This window comes from Nothobranchius furzeri, chromosome 16 (genome assembly GCF_043380555.1).
Source record: "Nothobranchius furzeri strain GRZ-AD chromosome 16, NfurGRZ-RIMD1, whole genome shotgun sequence".
NCBI classification, from domain to species: Eukaryota; Metazoa; Chordata; class Actinopteri; order Cyprinodontiformes; family Nothobranchiidae; genus Nothobranchius; species Nothobranchius furzeri.
The window spans coordinates 56208361-56226330 of record NC_091756.1 but is presented as its reverse complement, the minus strand read 5'-3'; the positions used below and the strand labels follow the sequence as shown (position 1 = coordinate 56226330).

The 17970-nt window shown below is 41.0% G+C and overlaps 1 protein-coding gene across 6 annotated transcripts in view; it reads left to right on the top strand.

Moving 5' to 3' along the window:
- LOC107387348 (inactive N-acetylated-alpha-linked acidic dipeptidase-like protein 2) overlaps nucleotides 1-17970 on the top strand; it is a 661429-nt gene that overhangs the window by 505116 nt on the left and 138343 nt on the right. The window lies entirely within an intron of this gene.

Sequence of the window (17970 nt, the reverse complement as noted above, 5' to 3'; positions counted from 1 at the left end):
AGCCACCTCCATGGGACAGGACTCAGCAGTTCATTTGCATCTAAAGGACAAAGGTGTCATGATCCGCCCCAGCCTCCCTGACTGTGTCTCTCCTGCCCTGATTTGCCTAATTGTTCTCACCTGTCCCTGATTACTCTGCCCATGTGTTCCTGATTCCCTTGTGTATTTATACCTCCCTCCTGGTTGTTGTCTTTGTCGGTTCATTGTCGCTTGTGCATGTTCGTTCGTCCTGTTGCTCCCGTCCTACAATAAACATCTTTTTACTTTTTACATCCGTCTGCCTGCTCATCTGCCTCCTGAAACCACCACCACACATGGTCTGCCACCTCCACCCGCAGAACATGACAGAATGAACCGACCAAACCTGGACCTGTGGTGAGCTAACACACTTGCTTCTGGAGGATTATTTTTTATTTTTCTCCCTTTCAGCAGAGGGTGATTCTGGCCTGGAGTTTTTGTGTTCGGCGCATCCTACCTGTTCTCGGGGTGGTCGAAGTCCTCTGGGAGATCCTGGCGCATCCCACTTTGTCTTCGGGGTGGTCAGGGTCATTTGCCACCTGCTGTTTTTGCCCCGTCCCGTTCTTCTCCTGAAGCCGCGGGTCCTGGAGCCTCAAGGGAATTACACCCCCTACGCACGCCATTATTCTCCGGTGTGGTAGGGCTGGTCTCCCCGCTCTTCTCTGGTGGATCCTGGAGCCTCAAGGGAGCTACACCCCCTACGCACGCCATTGTTCTCCGGTGTGGTAGGGCTGGTCTCCCCGCTCTTCTCCGGCTTCCCTTCACCCGAGCCTCCGCCGATGGACCCAGCAGATCGGGATGTGCACCTGCTCTGATTGGGATGTCGAGTACCTGCCGCCGAGCTGGGCTTCCACGCGTTGCTCCCGCTGCTCTACCACTTCCTGGTCCACGCCTGCAGGTTCTGTGCCTGCAGGTTCTCCACGCAGCAGTTCCTGCTGGGGCCTATGCCTGCTGCTGCAGTTCCTGCTGGGTCCCACGCCTGCTGCTGCAGTTCGTCTCTGTGTTCCTGGTGTCCTGTATTCCTGGAGTCAAGTGTTCGTGTCAAGTCAAGTCTACTCAAGTCTACGTGTCAAGTCTACTCAAGTCTACGTGTCAAGTCAAGTCTACTCAATTCTACGTGTCAAGTCAAGTCTACTCAAGTCTACGTGTCAAGTCAAGTCTACTCAAGTCTACGTGTCAAGTCTACTCAAGTCTACGTGTCAAGTCTACTCAAGTCTACGTGTCAAGTCTACTCAAGTCTACGTGTCAAGTTAAGTCTACTCAAGTCTACGTGTCAAGTCAAGTCTACTCAAGTCATCGTGTCAAGTCCAAGTCATCATGTCAAGTCCCTGTGCCCAAGTCCAAGCCTTCGTGTCAAGTCCCTGTGCCCAGTCCTTGAGTCCCTAGTCTTCGAGTCAGAGTTTCCCTGGTCTAAGTTCTTGGACACGTCTGTTGGTCGTAAGACGGAGTGCCGCCTGAACCGAGAGGCCCCTGCTTCGCAGCCCTGGATGGTGTTCCTTGTCCCCTGGTCTCGTCTTCTGTGTTCCCTTGTCATGTGTGTCCTGGTCTGGTCTTCGTTCGTGCCCGTGTCTCCTGTGTTTTTTGGCTTGTGGGCGCCTGGTATCCGCCCCTTGAGGGGGGGGGGGGGGGTACTGTCATGATCCGCCCCAGCCTCCCTGACTGTGTCTCTCCTGCCCTGATTTGCCTAATTGTTCTCACCTGTCCCTGATTACTCTGCCCATGTGTTCCTGATTCCCTTGTGTATTTATACCTCCCTCCTGGTTGTTGTCTTTGTCGGTTCACTGTCGCTTGTGCATGTTCGTTCGTCCTGTTGCTCCCGTCCTACAATAAACATCTTTTTATTTTTTACATCCGTCTGCCTGCTCATCTGCCTCCTGAAACCACCACCACACATGGTCTGCCACCTCCACCCGCAGAACATGACAAAAGGTCACTCTTTCGAGGATGCCAACGTTCACATTTTGGACAGAGAGGACAGATGGTTTGAAAGAGGAGTAAAGGAAGCCATTTATGTCCACTGTGAGCAACCATCTTTGAACAGAGGCGGTGGTTTACGACACCAACTGTCTGCCATCTATAATCCAGTTTTGAGATCCCTTCCCAGATGCCTCAATGCCAGTGTTGCTAGATCCAAAATCCCACAATATCGTACAGAGAGGCTTAAATTATCGTTTTACAGTACAAATTATCGTACATTATAAATTTGATAACAACGTTCTATAAACGACTTCTCACTCCAATATAATATAACAAAGAAGGTGTTTTATATTGCCCTGTTTAAATAAACATCTTTAAAACCAGTAATATAATGCCTATAAACGTGCAGAGTGTCGGCACCACTCCGCCCTCCACGCATTGACACAGTATGCACATTTGCGCAGTCCTATTTATTTCATTTCTACATAGGTTAAAAGCACGCGACAAAAAATCACAGCAGTGGAAAAACTGACCCAATAAATGACACAGCAGCCTACTCACCTAGTTGCTGATCTCGATCTCCTCATCTGATTCACTGTCTGTCACAGCAGAATGCCTTTAATCACCTGTACTAAGTGGTCTGTGCTTCGCATTGCAATGTTGTGCTGGGCTAAAAAGCCACATAGCTTGATTTCAGCGTTTTTCACATCATTTTCAAACTTCTCTTTTTCATTAGTTTGTAGGAGACATTTATAAACCTGTAAGCACTGAGGTGAAATCTGACTTCAGAACAGTTTAAAATTATGTAATTGACTTGGGAAAGCCACAGCAAAAGATGGTGTTACTAGATGAAATGTGAAATTATCGTACATTTGAGGATTTTTGAAACTATTGATCGTACATCGTACAGAGCCCAAAATTATGGTACAAATACGATAATTATCGTACATCTGGCAACACTGCTCAACGCCCATGCATATCTTGGGCCATCTGACCTCAGGAATTCACATGATAGGGTGGGGCCAGGCTTCACAATGAGCTCACCCAAAACTCTGGCTGAATAGGACCCACACCCACCCTCACACCTTGGCTCATGTGTTTATGTAGAAGATCATCAGGGGGTCTTTTGTTCCCTCTTCGGGGGGAAACTCCCACTGGGTTTAAATCTGGGACTCTCCACCATTTGACCTTAGAACTGAAGAAGCCTCTCGGATGAGAGGTGAAACGTCTTCAAGCAACTCAAAGAAGTCCAGACGCTTTTCTTTCAAAGCTCATTAGATTACCATGCAATAGAACCAATTCTGTTTGCAGACATATTTCAGACTGCTTTGTTGATATGTTTTCTTTCTGTTTGTGCCAGTGGAGCTTGTAAGATGCAACAAACATCCCAAGTACTTACATCAGTGTGTGATTTGGTACTCATTTGGATGGCTGCTTTGAATATGGCAACAGTTTTATCAAACAAGTCTGCCAGGGGACTGTCAGGGCGTCAGTATGTATTTTTTCTTGCTGCCAAAATATTGCTTTATTACATTTCATTTGCTGTGATATTCGGCATCCCATTTCCTGCTTGTCTTGGCTGTAAAGCACGGTAAATTGAGTCTTGTGTGGTGGCAGTGGCTACCTGTCAATACTTCCAACTATTCTAGAAGTCTGAGCTGATGAGAAATGATAGGATGATATTACAGCTGCACCATCTGACACAGCTGTCAGGCCAACAGCAGATATTACGGTCTTTCATAACAGTGATACAAGAAAGCCATACAATCCAGAGCAAATTATTATTTGTATTTATTGAGACATTCAGCTCCCACCATTATGTATGCTTTAAACAAAATACTGCAGCTGCCTAAAGAAAGCTGTTGAACTGCTGAAGAAAAATAGAACTGCTAGATTAGTCTAATGTGAAATCAAAGAAAAGTTTGCTTTACACGCAATTTGTTATCAAATCTGATGAAGTTGAAGACAAAGTAAAGCCAGACTTTCCTATCCTTTCAAATCAACTCTGGATGTATTTATTTCAATTGATTTAAGTAGTTTCAAGTTCAGTTCACATGAGATCAGGTCCAAATTTAAATCAAATTATTTACAGTAACTCTAATTAAACTGTGATAAAATTAGATTCAATGGCTTGCAAATTGCAAATTTGTCAAACATTTTCTAAATAAATGAACCAGTAGACTGAACTCAGTCTTCACCTCAATACAGTTCTCTATCCTGAGCAACACACCTGTAAGTCACTTTGGACAAAAGCATCTGCTAAACACATTAACATAAATATCTGTGGAAAGGGTCCAAAAACCACAACACCTGTCTTGTCTGAATAAAAAAAAAACTCAAGAGTCATCCAGGATTGTATGTCTTCATGACACGGTTGTAATCTGATTAGCTGGAAACATCAGACTCCATGGATAAATACAAGTTTAGTATCAGCACATAAGGGGACGTGTGTCCTGTGCTGCCCAATGATGCCCATCTATTGAATGTTACTGAGTGTAGTGGCAGATGGATTAGCTACTAACAGAAAGAAGGTCACATGTTTCAGTTTAGTGGATTTCCCTGTGTGGGTTTTCTCCAAGTACTTTGGTTTCCACTCCAAAAATATAAACATGTTTATTTGAAGTTCTAAATGATTTAAATAGTTGTTTAGTGGCCGTGGCTACCTGCCAGTATGCTGATTCCAACCACTTGGAAGTTTGAGTCGATGATGCAAAAAAACGATTTAGTCCATTCAGTTTTTTTTTGTTTAGTCAATAAATTTTATAACAAATTCAAGATGAACTAAAAATAATGCTGGCATTGCAAGTTGATGAAGTGTTTCAACAACTCAACTGTGAGCTGACAACAGCGCCACCTGTTGGTAGCGTGTATCTGAGTCCCTTCATTCTGAGAGTGTTGGGTCTGAAACCTTTTTTATATTCATATTTCATTCAACACCTTTTCTAATTTACATCCATCTCTTTTATTTCCTTTTCATGATGACTCCTTCTCTCTAAGGAACGCTGTGATGAGGCTAACTCTAGCTGTAGTCGACCCCGGCCACAACTATAAACAGTCTAGTAAATTTTTAAAGGGCAGTCAAAGAGACAATCAAAACTGGATTATCCTAAAACCTTTTATAATATCATGTGTATTAAATATTGCATGCAATAAAAACTCCTGTCAATCCCAGAAGGCAAGTAAATCAGTTTGGTAATAAATGTTACTTATTTATGATTTTAACTTTTTTATGATTAGTTTACCATGTTCATTCTCCTCCTTTCCCCTCTCTGCATTTACACCTCTCTCTCTGAGAAAGGAAAGTTTCTCTACATCTTACTCTCTTACATCTTCACCTCATTAAATCAGAGCCTTGGCCAGGGCCGACTAGACTGGCATATTTAAGGGGGCAATGCCCCCTCTTTCCCCATCGTAGAGCCAGCCTTGGTCTTGGCCCTTTGGGCGCCCCACTTTAAGTCTTCTGCAAAGGATTTGGGAGTTAAACTCGACAATAACCAACACTTAGACAAACAAACTCAGTAGTGAGGTGTGTTTTATCCACTTAAGATTACTGAGTAAAGTCAAGCAGTTTCTTTCAATGTAACAACCTTGAGATGGCAATACATACTCTTGTTAGCTTAACCCCGGGTTTCCACGGGAGCCGTCAGCAGCACGTTACTGCAGCAGCACGTCTTGCTCGCGTAAACTGCTGCTTGGCCCTTCCCACGAGACGCGAAGCAGCAGGAGAGCAGCTGTCACCGACCGAGCACCAAGTCACACGAGTGACTTCGTCAGTAAACACAACAACAAGCAGGAGAAAATTACAACATGGTTTGTGTTTTATGTTCTGTCCGTTTTATAATCGCCAATACGGACCTGAAAAACAACGGAGACCGCTAGCTAGGTGATAACTTCTCACGGGGACGCGCAGTTAGTAACCTTTTTTAAAAGTAAAGCAACCGGAAAGCAGTACGTTCTTTATTCTGAAAATCTCGGTAGCTTCTCTCCTTTTCCGCGTCCGATTTCCTGTCTTTCCTTCCCCAAAAATGTCGAACTTGACCCGTTTCAGAGGCGTCGCGCGTAGAAAATAGAACCGGCGCGTAAAGGCCGCGACATGCTGCTTCTGAGACGCGGCCGACTCGCGCTGCTGACGGCTCCAGTGGAAAAGGTTCTGTTGACCACAGCGGTTCCTATCAGCAGCTATGACGTGCTGCTGCAGTAACGTGCTGCTGACGGCTCCCGTGGAAAGCCGGGGTAAGACTTGACTATTGTACTGCTCTTTGTTCTGGATTGAATTCTGGATTTAATAAGTCATCTGTGTCACGTCTTCAGGTAGTCCAAAATGCTGCTGCTCACCTACTGGGGGGGGGAGGGGGGGGGGTCCGCTTGGTCCTAGAGCTCAACCAGTGTCAATTTAATATACCGTAATATTGTTTTTGGATAGTAAAAAGTGCAGGGGTCAAAACTTGACACTGCCCCTGTATATTAAGGGTTTACTCTACACGGTCCCTGTATTTTTTCTAGCTTAAATGTTCCTTTGTGCGTTTTTGAGAGGTGTTTTTAGCTCTGTTAAGCACTTTGGTTAACACATTGTTACTTAAAAGTTCTATCCAAATAAACTTGATTGTTGTTTGGTTGATTGATTGATTGATTGATTGATTGATTAGTCTTTTTTTCTCTTCCTTCCACCAGTTTGCATCAGTTCCCTGAAATTGCCAGATTGTCTAAATAGCTGTTTACTTCAATCAGCTTAGAGGCTTTAAGACCTGCTTCAGTTACCTCCTCAGGAGGTGCATCAACATTTTCTGCTGCCAGTGCCTTGACAATAGGGCCTGTCTTCTGATATATTTCTTAATTTTAGGTTTTACAAAGTCATTGTTAAAAAAAAGATTATATGATGCTTTCAGAGTTAACATTTAGATTTCAGAGGATGTAAAAATTATACTTCAACTTGTTGATTCAGTAAATGCACAACACACTGTCCAGTCCATCGGATGGGTGGCTGGACAGTTGGGACCAAACCAGCAACCTCTGAATGATTGCCCTACCACTGATCTACACCTGATCTACACCGGCATCTGACAAGTTCCGCCACTTATAATCATCTTAACCATTGGTGGTATCAACAATTGCATTAAATGTATGGAATGTTATGTATGGAAAATTAAATGTATGGAATGTATGGAAAATTAAATGTATGAGCAGCATTAAGCTGGTCCTTCCTTTTTCAATTTAAATTGCAGCGGTCTGTGATCCTTTTAGTTTTAGTCAAACAAGTCTATTGCAAATGTTGTCTAGTACAATGTTATTAATATGAACGCTGTTTTTTGCAGCTATCCTTTAAATCTTGAACTTTGTGTTTATAAAAATGTATTTAGTATAGATTTGTTTCTGAGTTAGAATACCGGTATATTGCACTGAGACATTAATTTAGACAAACTGACATGAAATTAACTTTTCTTTAGCCTTGCATTTACACTGCAGAAAATGTCAACAAAATACGCAGCAACAATCAAACATTAGCTCCAGATATTTCAGTTACAGCATGCTTACCTTTGCATGTAGTTCAACAAAACTGATGGATTATCGAAGTTGAACTTTCTGTTCCATACATTTGCATCATTCACAAACATTTTTGCAACAATTACAGGACTTTTTACATGAGACCCATATAGTTTGGCTCTGAGTACCCTGACTTTTACTTTTTTTTTTTGTTATTAGTGTATACATCCCCACACATTCGGGTAGATTTTACAAAAAAGGGGAAATATGATGCATACAAATTCATCTAATGAGATCAACAAGTTTTTCAGAGAATATAGGAACATGCAAACGCTTATCAAGGGATATATGCATGAACATGTACACTTTTATATACATAGATTCTGCACATCCACATTTGAATCATCCGTCTTAGCTCATCTTCTAATAAAGTCTAATCATGAAAAAACTTGCAAAGACGCAGATGAGAGATGAGACATGTTCAGATCACAAGCAGTAAACGTAGAATGATGAAAGAAAGATTTCCACTTCTATAAGAACTCATGACTTTGCCTTGCTGATCGTACATAAGCAAAAGCTAAAGCAAATCCTAGCGTGTTCGGAAAATGGAGTTATATCACCTTTAAAGCAAACGTACCTTAGTCTAAACGCTCCTTTTCTTTGAAGTGTTCTAGATGATTGGTCTCTAAATAGACAATCTAAATATTTTCTTTACAATCATTATTACCTTATATTGTAATTTTAGCATTTAATACATATTAATTATGACCAATAAGATGTGACTTTCCATACAATATGAATTATCAATCTGATTGATATTTGAATGATTAATCAGAAGATTCTAGGGTTCTTTGCTTATTCAGGGACCACAAACACACTTCGTATTAATTCAGACAGAGTCAGTATATAGTTTATAAACTGAATTTAATTCTTTTTCCTAAACTAATGATACATGACAAAATATGAATAAGGACATCTGGTGAGGTGGATGTGAGGTGATGTAATGGAAGCTAGATGCTGTAGATACCGTTCTTTGAGAGAAAATGTGAAATCTGGATGTGAAAGAATTTGCTGTTTGTTATAACTAGAGAGTTAGTTATTGATAAAAACCTCATCAGACTCCAGTATGCCGGCTTACGATACCCTTGTGTGAGTTGCTCCCGGCGATCCGGAGGGTTGCGGTCAGAGTGGTGAGGTCACCGGACGTTGAAACCACAATACTCAGAGATTAGTAGCTTCCTCTGAGTTCAGCTTTCTCAGCCATGAGATGCAATCCGGGGTCTACAGGTTAGGTGTCCAAGGTGGATGTCTGAGTTGAAGAAGCTTTGAAAAGAGCTGTTGTGTCTGTAACCACTTGCAGCATCGCAGAAAGTTTTTGACTTAAGGTCAAAGGAGTTTGTTTCAAAAGAGGCTTCTTTCCCGATTTGGCCGAATCAGGGTCAGCTGGAAACTGAATTAATCGGCCTTGCTGCTGGCGCTGGCATCAGTCAAGAGATTGAGCAACCTAACCGCCCTCTCAGTGGCTCCCGCATGCCTCAGGATCCGGGAAGATGGCGGGTCTGCTGTTTTATGCCCCAACCCAGCCTTTGTGCCAAAAAACATTAATGCTTCCTTCAAATCCAGGTCAATTTCATTGGCTGGACTTTTTCCTCCTCCCCATAATTCTGATGAGGAGGCGGCTTCCCACCTTCTCTGCCCTGTGCGCGCGCTCGCACGATATGTGTCACGCACTTCAGGGATTTGCCGCTCACAAAGCCTGTTTGTGCACTACAGAGATTCTTCCCTTGGGCGAGCGCTGTCGACTCAGCATCTTTCACACTGGCTATGTGACGCCATTTCACTCGCTTACACATCATCAGGGCGGGATCCTCCTGAGACACTCATGGCTCACTCAGCCAAAGAGATTTCCTCTTCTATGGCGCTCCACAGTGGTGTGTCGATGGAAGACATTTGTCAGGCTGCTTCATGGGCTTCACCCTGTTCCTTTAATCGTTATTATTTACGAGATGTGTCTTCAGGATCCATCACTCGTTCAGTGCTTGGACCTCAGCAGGCTGAGTGAAGGCATTATGGCACCACATCAGCCCTACCTGAATGAATTTCATCCTCTTGTGGATGATAATTTCAGTGGGGGTCCCACTCTTCTCTCTGGTTGCCTCAGCCTTTTAAGCCCTGGGCTGAGGCTGAGCGTCCCTCACTAAAAGGAGACATGTTGGGTGTGTCCATTGGTTGAGCTAACCAGTGTGGCGTAAACCCATCCAGCTGCGCATTATTCCAATAGCAGCTAGCTTAAGGGCTAAGACTAGACGAAATAGAACGTTGGTTACGTATTGTAACCCCAGATTCTATGAGTCTAGTCGCTGCCCTTAAGCCACTGGCCCCACTGGTTCTGTTAGGACTAAGAGACTGTTCGGACTGTTCGGAGGCGAACAGTGGAGTCGCTCCACTTATATACCCACAAGGGTTGCCCACCATTGGTGGGCGTACATTTAAGCTCTTCATGATTGGCTGATGCTGAGATCATCCTTCCAATAGCAGCTAGCTTAAGGGCTGCGACTAGACTCATAGAATCTGGGGTTACAATACGTAACCAACGTTCTTTGTGGTTAAAAAGTTACGAGTGGCCGGCTCGCAACTCTAGAACGTTTGAACTGAGTCAAGGGTGACATGGGAGTTAGTTTTATAATTCAGATGTTTTGATTTATGGTCGAATCAAAATTGGACACAAATATAAACACAGCACAGATCATGCTACGCGTCAGAAAGGAAAGCTCTGATTGGAGAGACAAAGATATGTGTCTGGTGATCTTAACATTACATGTGATCAGTCTAGTGTGTAGTGTGTATTACTTATTAAAATACCATCATAGGATTATAATATCAAGTAATTAATATTCTCATTTCACAGATTGATTTTACATTGAGCTTTACATGATTATTTGGACTAACACAGGTATTTGACCATTATTTAATGGAAGAGAGTTCTGATCTTCTTTCTTCTCTTGAGCTGTAGGGGGAGGCAAATACCTAGTTAAAACAGTTTAGATTTAGAGGTATCAAAAGGCCTTGAGCAAAATCTCAAGGAGATAAGTTCTTCCTGAGGAGAAAGGAAAACAGTCCCTTCATGACTCTACAATTGTTACAGAAAATTGCAAGTACAGCTGCAGCAAACAGTCTGAGCCATATGTCCATGTCCATTTAAATTATCTAAAATAATAACCTACATCTGCTAACCATGTTAGCTCCGGTAAGGAAAAAAACAAGTCATTTGGGAAAGCTATGTTACACACACACACACACACACACACACATACATGTAGATATGGTTTATGAAGCCACTATGACATTTTGGTGGTTTATGAGGACACACCTTTCCCTGCATCTGGTGAACACGAAAAGTATGTCAAAAATTTTGATTTTACCCATAGAAGAAAAGTCTCACTTCAAAATTAAGAAAAACATATCAGAACATACATACATTTCACATATGAATTTCCACAGGCTTATGAGGACTTGACAACCTGGTGGTTTATGGAGACAATTAGGGTTTATGAGGTCTGTTTACAAAAATATACAATTCTGACTGTTTCATGGTTTAAGGAGACATTTAAACATTATGAGACCAGTATACACATTTATATATAACATTCAAAATATCAAGGAATCAAAGAGGAAATAGAGGTTTTTTGGGGGAGTCAAGGCCTCAGAAGTACCATTGGTTAATCGAGCACTTAGGCCTGTGACCATTTAACTTGGAGAGAGATGGGCATATTCCAGGATTAACTTCAGAAATCTTTATTCAGAAGAGTGCATAGATAAAGCTAACATTTCTACTAATGTTTCTGTTCAGAAACTGCAACCTAATGCTACCTAAAACTCAGTTTTTGTTTGTCTTAGTTGACCTATGTCCTGTCGGTGGTACATCACATGTAGGGGTGTCTTTCCACAATAGTATTTCCAGCACCTGCTCCTCTGTTTGCCCATGTCTGTGACATTCACTGAGCATGTCATCTGTAGAGGTCTTATCCTTGATGGTACTTAAAGACCTTGGCTGTTTTATCTTGGATCATAGCTCTCACACTAGCTAGTCCTCTGACTCCTTCCTTACTGCTAGCATACCGTTTCAGGGTGCTGGATTTGGGGTTTAATGGTCCATGCATGGTTAGGAGCTTTTGTGTCTTAACATCTGTGGTCTGTATTTTTTCCTTTTGGCCAGCTCATTATTCCTGACAGATATCTGATTACTAGCAGGGCATGGCTGTTTATTTCCCAAATCTTGTTCTTGCCCTTGAGCTGATTTCTTAGTGCTTGCCTTATTTGTTTTAAGTATTTGGTTGTGGCTTATTTCCTTGCAGTCTCATCGAGGTTGCCATTTGCTTGCTGGACACCAAGGAATTTGTAGCTGTTCTCAAGGTCTGACTTTTTTCCTTCTGGGAGTGAGACCCCTCCTGTATCTATTATCTTCTCTTACTTTGTCAACATTCGACCACACTTCTCAATGGGACAATAACTTTATTTAAAGGATATCAGGATTGGATAGGATAGCTTGTTGATGGCTTGTTGTGTAAAAAAGGCAGCTAGGGGCTCACAGAGTGTACAAACCTTGTCAAGTTAACACTCAACACAGCTACAAGGACTAAACAAGAAAGTCATACTGACATATTATGACCTTTTTTTTGTAGAAGTTATTAAAAACATGAATGCACGCAAGGGGCCCTAAAGCAAAATTAAGACTTTAATTACCAACAATTTGCAAACATTTCTTTGAGAGACTGTAACATCTGTTGTGTTTAATTTGGTGAAAATCAGTGTGTATGATGAAATTACAGCCAATTGTAAGGCCACGGCTTGCCATCCAATTTTGCCGTATCACCACAACCCCATTCTCTCTTGAAATATCTCAGCACTGAATGCTGCATTACACCAGCATGTCTTCTGACATTGGGCAGTGTCTCATGTTGATTCTATACAAAGGGTCAAAGTTGGACCTTTTAGAGTAAAACAATAAACTTCCTGTTGTCAGGGGTAGTGGCTTTGGTGATGGCAGGAAATGACACTGTCATTGTCTTGAGATTTGAGATGACACTAAGTTGGATATAGCTCTGATCATGTGTCTGCAAGTTAATAAACCAAGGACTTTAATGTAAAAAGATCAATATTTGAGACTAAGCCCAAACTACACCATTAGTCCTTTTGAAAACTATTTAGACAACTTTTGATTCCCAATGGCTTATCAATTTTAGGTCATAGGCCTAAAGCCCTAGGACAAGTTAGTTAAAATATAATATGTGATAAAATGACAAAATGGTAGGAGGCCAGAACAGTCTCAATAAGAGTTAAGTCACACAACGTTTTCCACAAATGCACACGCTAATTCTGAAGTTCACACTCTGTGGTTCACAAATATAATTTGTAAGAACACTTGTAATATAAACTCACAGATCATACGAATTGCTGATTGCGCATTTACGAACAGCTTCTCATTTGTGAACCTTTCTGCGTTTGTGAGTGAAATTTTTGTGGTGCATTCACGAACAGCTTCTCATTTGTGAACCTTCCTGCATTCGTGAGAGAAATCGGTCTGCTGAATTTTGAGACTCTCCTAACGTCGCAGATCAACAAACGTCACCATTGGCTAATGAATCTGTCAATCAAATATATGATTCTGCCAGGGCTGTTTGCTTTCAGCCAATCATATGGCTCCTTATATTACGGAACAGATCTGCTGTGCGCATAGTCGGACACAATTCCCTACATCACATGTATAGCTCGGGGGTGACGATGGCTGAAGATATCACGTTAGCGTTCACACTTGTTTAATTTTCAATTTTAATTCTGGTGCCTGTTAGCAGCTGAAACACATCCTCACGTGCTTGTGGATATCATATATTGTATATGGAGACATGACTGTAATAATAAGTAAAGGTTATCAGCTGTAGGTTTAGTGTGCTCATAGGAGACGTGACAAAAGAACACAAATCACATTTCTCTTTATGGCCTATATAGTTGTCATCATCAACGTTACATGATTTACAGAATACATGTGACCAACTAACATTTCATGTTCTACCACCGGATGTTTGGATCAAAATATGAACCAATCAGATCTTAGATCAGGTGAGAGCCAGGCGTTTCCCGTCATGCCCTGGGTTTTGCAGTCGAGGGAGAGCAACTGCAGCGCCTTGCTCCAAAATCTGCGGCCACCTTGATCTCACAAGGTTATCGTTGCCTACGATAGAGATAGAGCAAGTCGGCATCAAGTCGGACACAAATCTAACTGGCAAGCACTGCTCGCCGATCACCGCTGATCCAATCTGCGCAGTTAAGGGGATGGAATTAATCCAATAGGCGATTGCTCAGAGGGCTACACTATACTCATAGAATCTGGGGTTACAATACATAACCAACGTTCCACCCTATGGGTGGCCTCTTAATAATCTTATTCAGAAAAATTATGCATTTTTACTATGTGAAAGCAAACCCCGTTAGGGGCAGAGACCTCTTGAAGCTCATATTAAACATTGTCTGCAGAGAAGGTAAGAGAAGCTAGTAAATCATCAGGCCTATTCCATGGGAGTGACTCTGAAAAGGAGCAAAAGCTCAGCTCTTTATCTTGGCAGGTGTCTCTATTCTCCTGTGTTCAGGCTCTTGGTTACATCAGTTACTTTTCCTTTTAATGAGCTGCATATATTTCTAACAGCCTTCAGTGACATCAAGAAAAAAATAACTTTTTAACTCTAAAAGACATTATTCTCATTCTGAGAACAAATGAACAAACTGTGTGTGAGTATGTGTGTCCAGTTGCAATTTAACACAGACTCAGTAGCATAGAGAATCTTCTCACAACACCTAATCATCCCTTGATCAAAAAAACTGTAGATAGAATCTTGTCATGTTATTCTATTTAATAAGTAGACGGACGGAGGTATAGTACGAGTTTTAAAGTGTAATGAAGATGATCGCAGGGTAACAGTTCCCCTTAAATGTTGAGCAAAAGTTATGAAACGAGACAAAATTCAAACAATAACATGTAAAAAGAAATGGATCTCCTGATAAGAAGTAGGTGCTTCACCTTTAAATATGTTTTTATTAGAGCTGGATACACAGGAAGATGTATGTTAATAAACCAACACTAGCAATGATAGAACATCTACATTTTGAAGAATTGTAGCATAGATTAAGTGGACAGCAGCCTTTTCAAATACATTCCTGGTCTAAAATAAATCAGGCTGACACAGCCTTTAAGGAAATACACAACTATAAATGAATTTAGAAATCTATTTGGGGGTCTATCCTTTAGCATTTCATATTTACGACGGCAAATCCCTTGAATAACAATAGACAGTATATTAACCTTAAAATGGACCACTCCTTCACTTTTTAACTTTCTTCCTTCCTGTCTCATTAATTGTTTTCTTTCTTCCTAACTCCCTACCTTCTCTCTCCTTCCTTCTTCACACATGTAATCATCTAGCCTCAAGTAAGTTCTCAACATACTGGACAGTGTGAAGATATATGTCCACTCCAAAAGAGTCTAAATGTTGCAACGGATTAATGCTGTCCTGCAGTTCCAACATTTCATGATCTGAAAGAGGACTGTCCAGTACAGGGACATTGATCCCAGGATGAGGTTCAGTCATGTATCCATTTTCCTCCCATTCAATCTGTTGTATCGGTATACTCTGGAAAAAGAAAGTGTGTATGAGCATTGTGCATAATGAATCTCAAGAAAACACATTTAATAAAGCTTTATCATGACCTTTTAACAATTACTTAACATCAATGATGTCAGGCAGAACCTAGCATCTCCATTATTTCATAAATTATTTTTTTTTATTAATGGGCAAATTTTATGTTAAAACAGCAGTGAGAATATCACATCTGGAAGGTCTAATGCCTTGCATTTTGAACTTGCAGATGTGTCATGACTTTGTAATGTCATGACATTATAGTTGACAGTGTCCATTTCAGTAGAGGTGCACACAAACAGAACTGTAATTTCAATAGCCATTTTGTCTTGAATCCAAGAAGCATAGTGCAGAGGTAGATTATCAAAGTGTTGAACATTTGATTTTTAGTTAAGGATCAACTTGACATGTGATCAGTCATTTTAACAGAACATACATTTGGCCCTGGATCAGAAACAGGATTCAGACACACAGACCCACACACACACACACAGGAACACGCACACACACACACACACACACACACACACACACACACACACACACACACACACACACACACACATGGATATATTTAAGTCACAACACAATATCATAATTTATGCGTCAAATAATACAACCACAAACACTGTTGAATCCTTATTATTATTTACTTTTCTGTTATTTATTAACATACTATTTTATACATTTAGATACTTATTCCATCTTATTCACATGAAGGCGTCATATTTTAGCTACTCACACACACATCTATGGGTGCACTAAGATTTGTCTCATGGAACGTACATGGAACTGGCTCAAGAGATAAAAGATTAAAGATTTTTGATCAGTTAAAAAGAATGCAAGCAGACGTAATATTATTACAGGAGACTCATAGATCTGCCACATCGGCAGATGAACTTAAAACACCTGAGTTTCCCAGCATGTTCTCTGCCTGCTATAACTCTAGGCAAAGAGGGGTAGCTATTTTAATACACAAAAACATCAATTTCACAGTACTGGACACAGTTTCTGATCCAGAAGGTAGATTTATAATGTTAAAAATAACTATACAGAACCAACGCTTATGTATTGTGAGCATATACTGTCCAAATATTGATGACCCTCCATTCTTTCATAATTTTTTCTCTGTACTCTCCGAACACTTGGACTGTCCACTTATACTTGGAGGTGATTTTAATTTTTGGATGCATTCCTTAGACAGGCTCAGTACAGCTGGGACTCGGCGCAATTGGCAATCCACTTATATAGTTAAACAGGACTCGCCACTAACATCAGCTGAGCTCCAGGAAGCCCTTAAATCCATGACAAATAGGAAAGCTCCAGGTCCAGACGGGTTTCCAGCAGAGTTCTACAAAGAATTCTGGATCATTCTGGCTCCAACATTTTTCAGAATGGTGAGGGAAATCGAAGAGAGCGGCAGATTACAGCCAAACATGAATTCAGCCAATATTAGTCTCTTGTTAAAACCAGGCAAAGACCCAGCATTTCCAACCAGCTATCGCCCAATTTCTCTTATTAATGTTGATCTCAAAATAATTTGTAAAGCCCTGGCAAAAAGATTAGAGAAGGTAACCCCCTTCTTAATACACCCTGACCAAACTGGTTTCATTAAAGGTAGACAGTCATCCACAAACTCACGTAGATTACTTAATTTGATAGATTTCTCTTACAGTAGAAACATAGAAACTAGTATATTATCTCTAGATGCAGAAAAGGCTTTTGATAGAGTTAACTGGAAGTTCTTATTTGCAACTTTACATAAATTTGGTTTTGGGAACTTCTTCATAAACTGGCTACAAACATTATACAGTTCGCCAATTGCACGTGTTAGGACGAACGACCAAATATCAGCTAGCTTCTGTCTTCAGAGGGGGACCAGGCAGGGATGCCCACTCTCCCCCTCACTGTTTGCTATCTTTATCGAACCACTAGCAGCAGCAATTAGGCAAACAACAGGTATTAAAGGGATAAAGTGTAATAAAATAGAACATAAGATCAGTCTTTATGCAGATGATGTTTTACTCTTCCTCCAGAATTCTCAATCATCTCTGTCTCATTCAATAGAACTGATAAACTCTTTTTCAAAAGTTTCAGATTACTCTATAAACTGGTTAAAATCAACAGTTCTACCAATTAATTTCTCTTTTGTCAATTTACTTAATACTCAACTGGAGTCAGGTAATATCACATACCTGGGAATTAATGTCTCTCCCAAGTTAGCAGATCTAACCAAATTAAACTACATCCCACTTTTAAAGAAAGTGGAGGATGATCTTGCTAGATGGAAATCCTTACCAATATCACTGATGGGAAGAGTTGCTACAATTAAAATGATGGTCTTACCCAGAATAAATTACTTATTTTCAATGATCCCAAACAAACCACCAGCTGACTGGTTTAGATCTCTGGACTCCTCAATTACCAAATTCCTCTGGCAGGATAAACCTCCACGAATTAGCTTAAAAACGCTTCAGAAGAGCAAAGACAGAGGAGGACTGGATCTACCCAACTTTTATTATTATTTTTTAGCCAACAGGCTGCAATATATACCAAGATGGTTGCAAGATAACCCACTAGATGAGTCCTGGTTAGACATAGAACAGACAATTTGCAATACGATAGAGCTTTAATACTTACCATTTATTAGCTCAAGCGTAAGAAAACATGAAGGCTTCAAAAGTATTAGTATCAGCACTTCTCTGACAGCATGGTGGGAGTATCTTAAAATGACAGAGTCTTCACTAGTACCATGCAGACGCACACCTATCTGGAATAATCCTGATATTTTGCAAAATAATAAAATGATGAACCTTCTGGACTGGAAAAATAAAGGAATCCTATACCTGGAAAACATATATGAAGG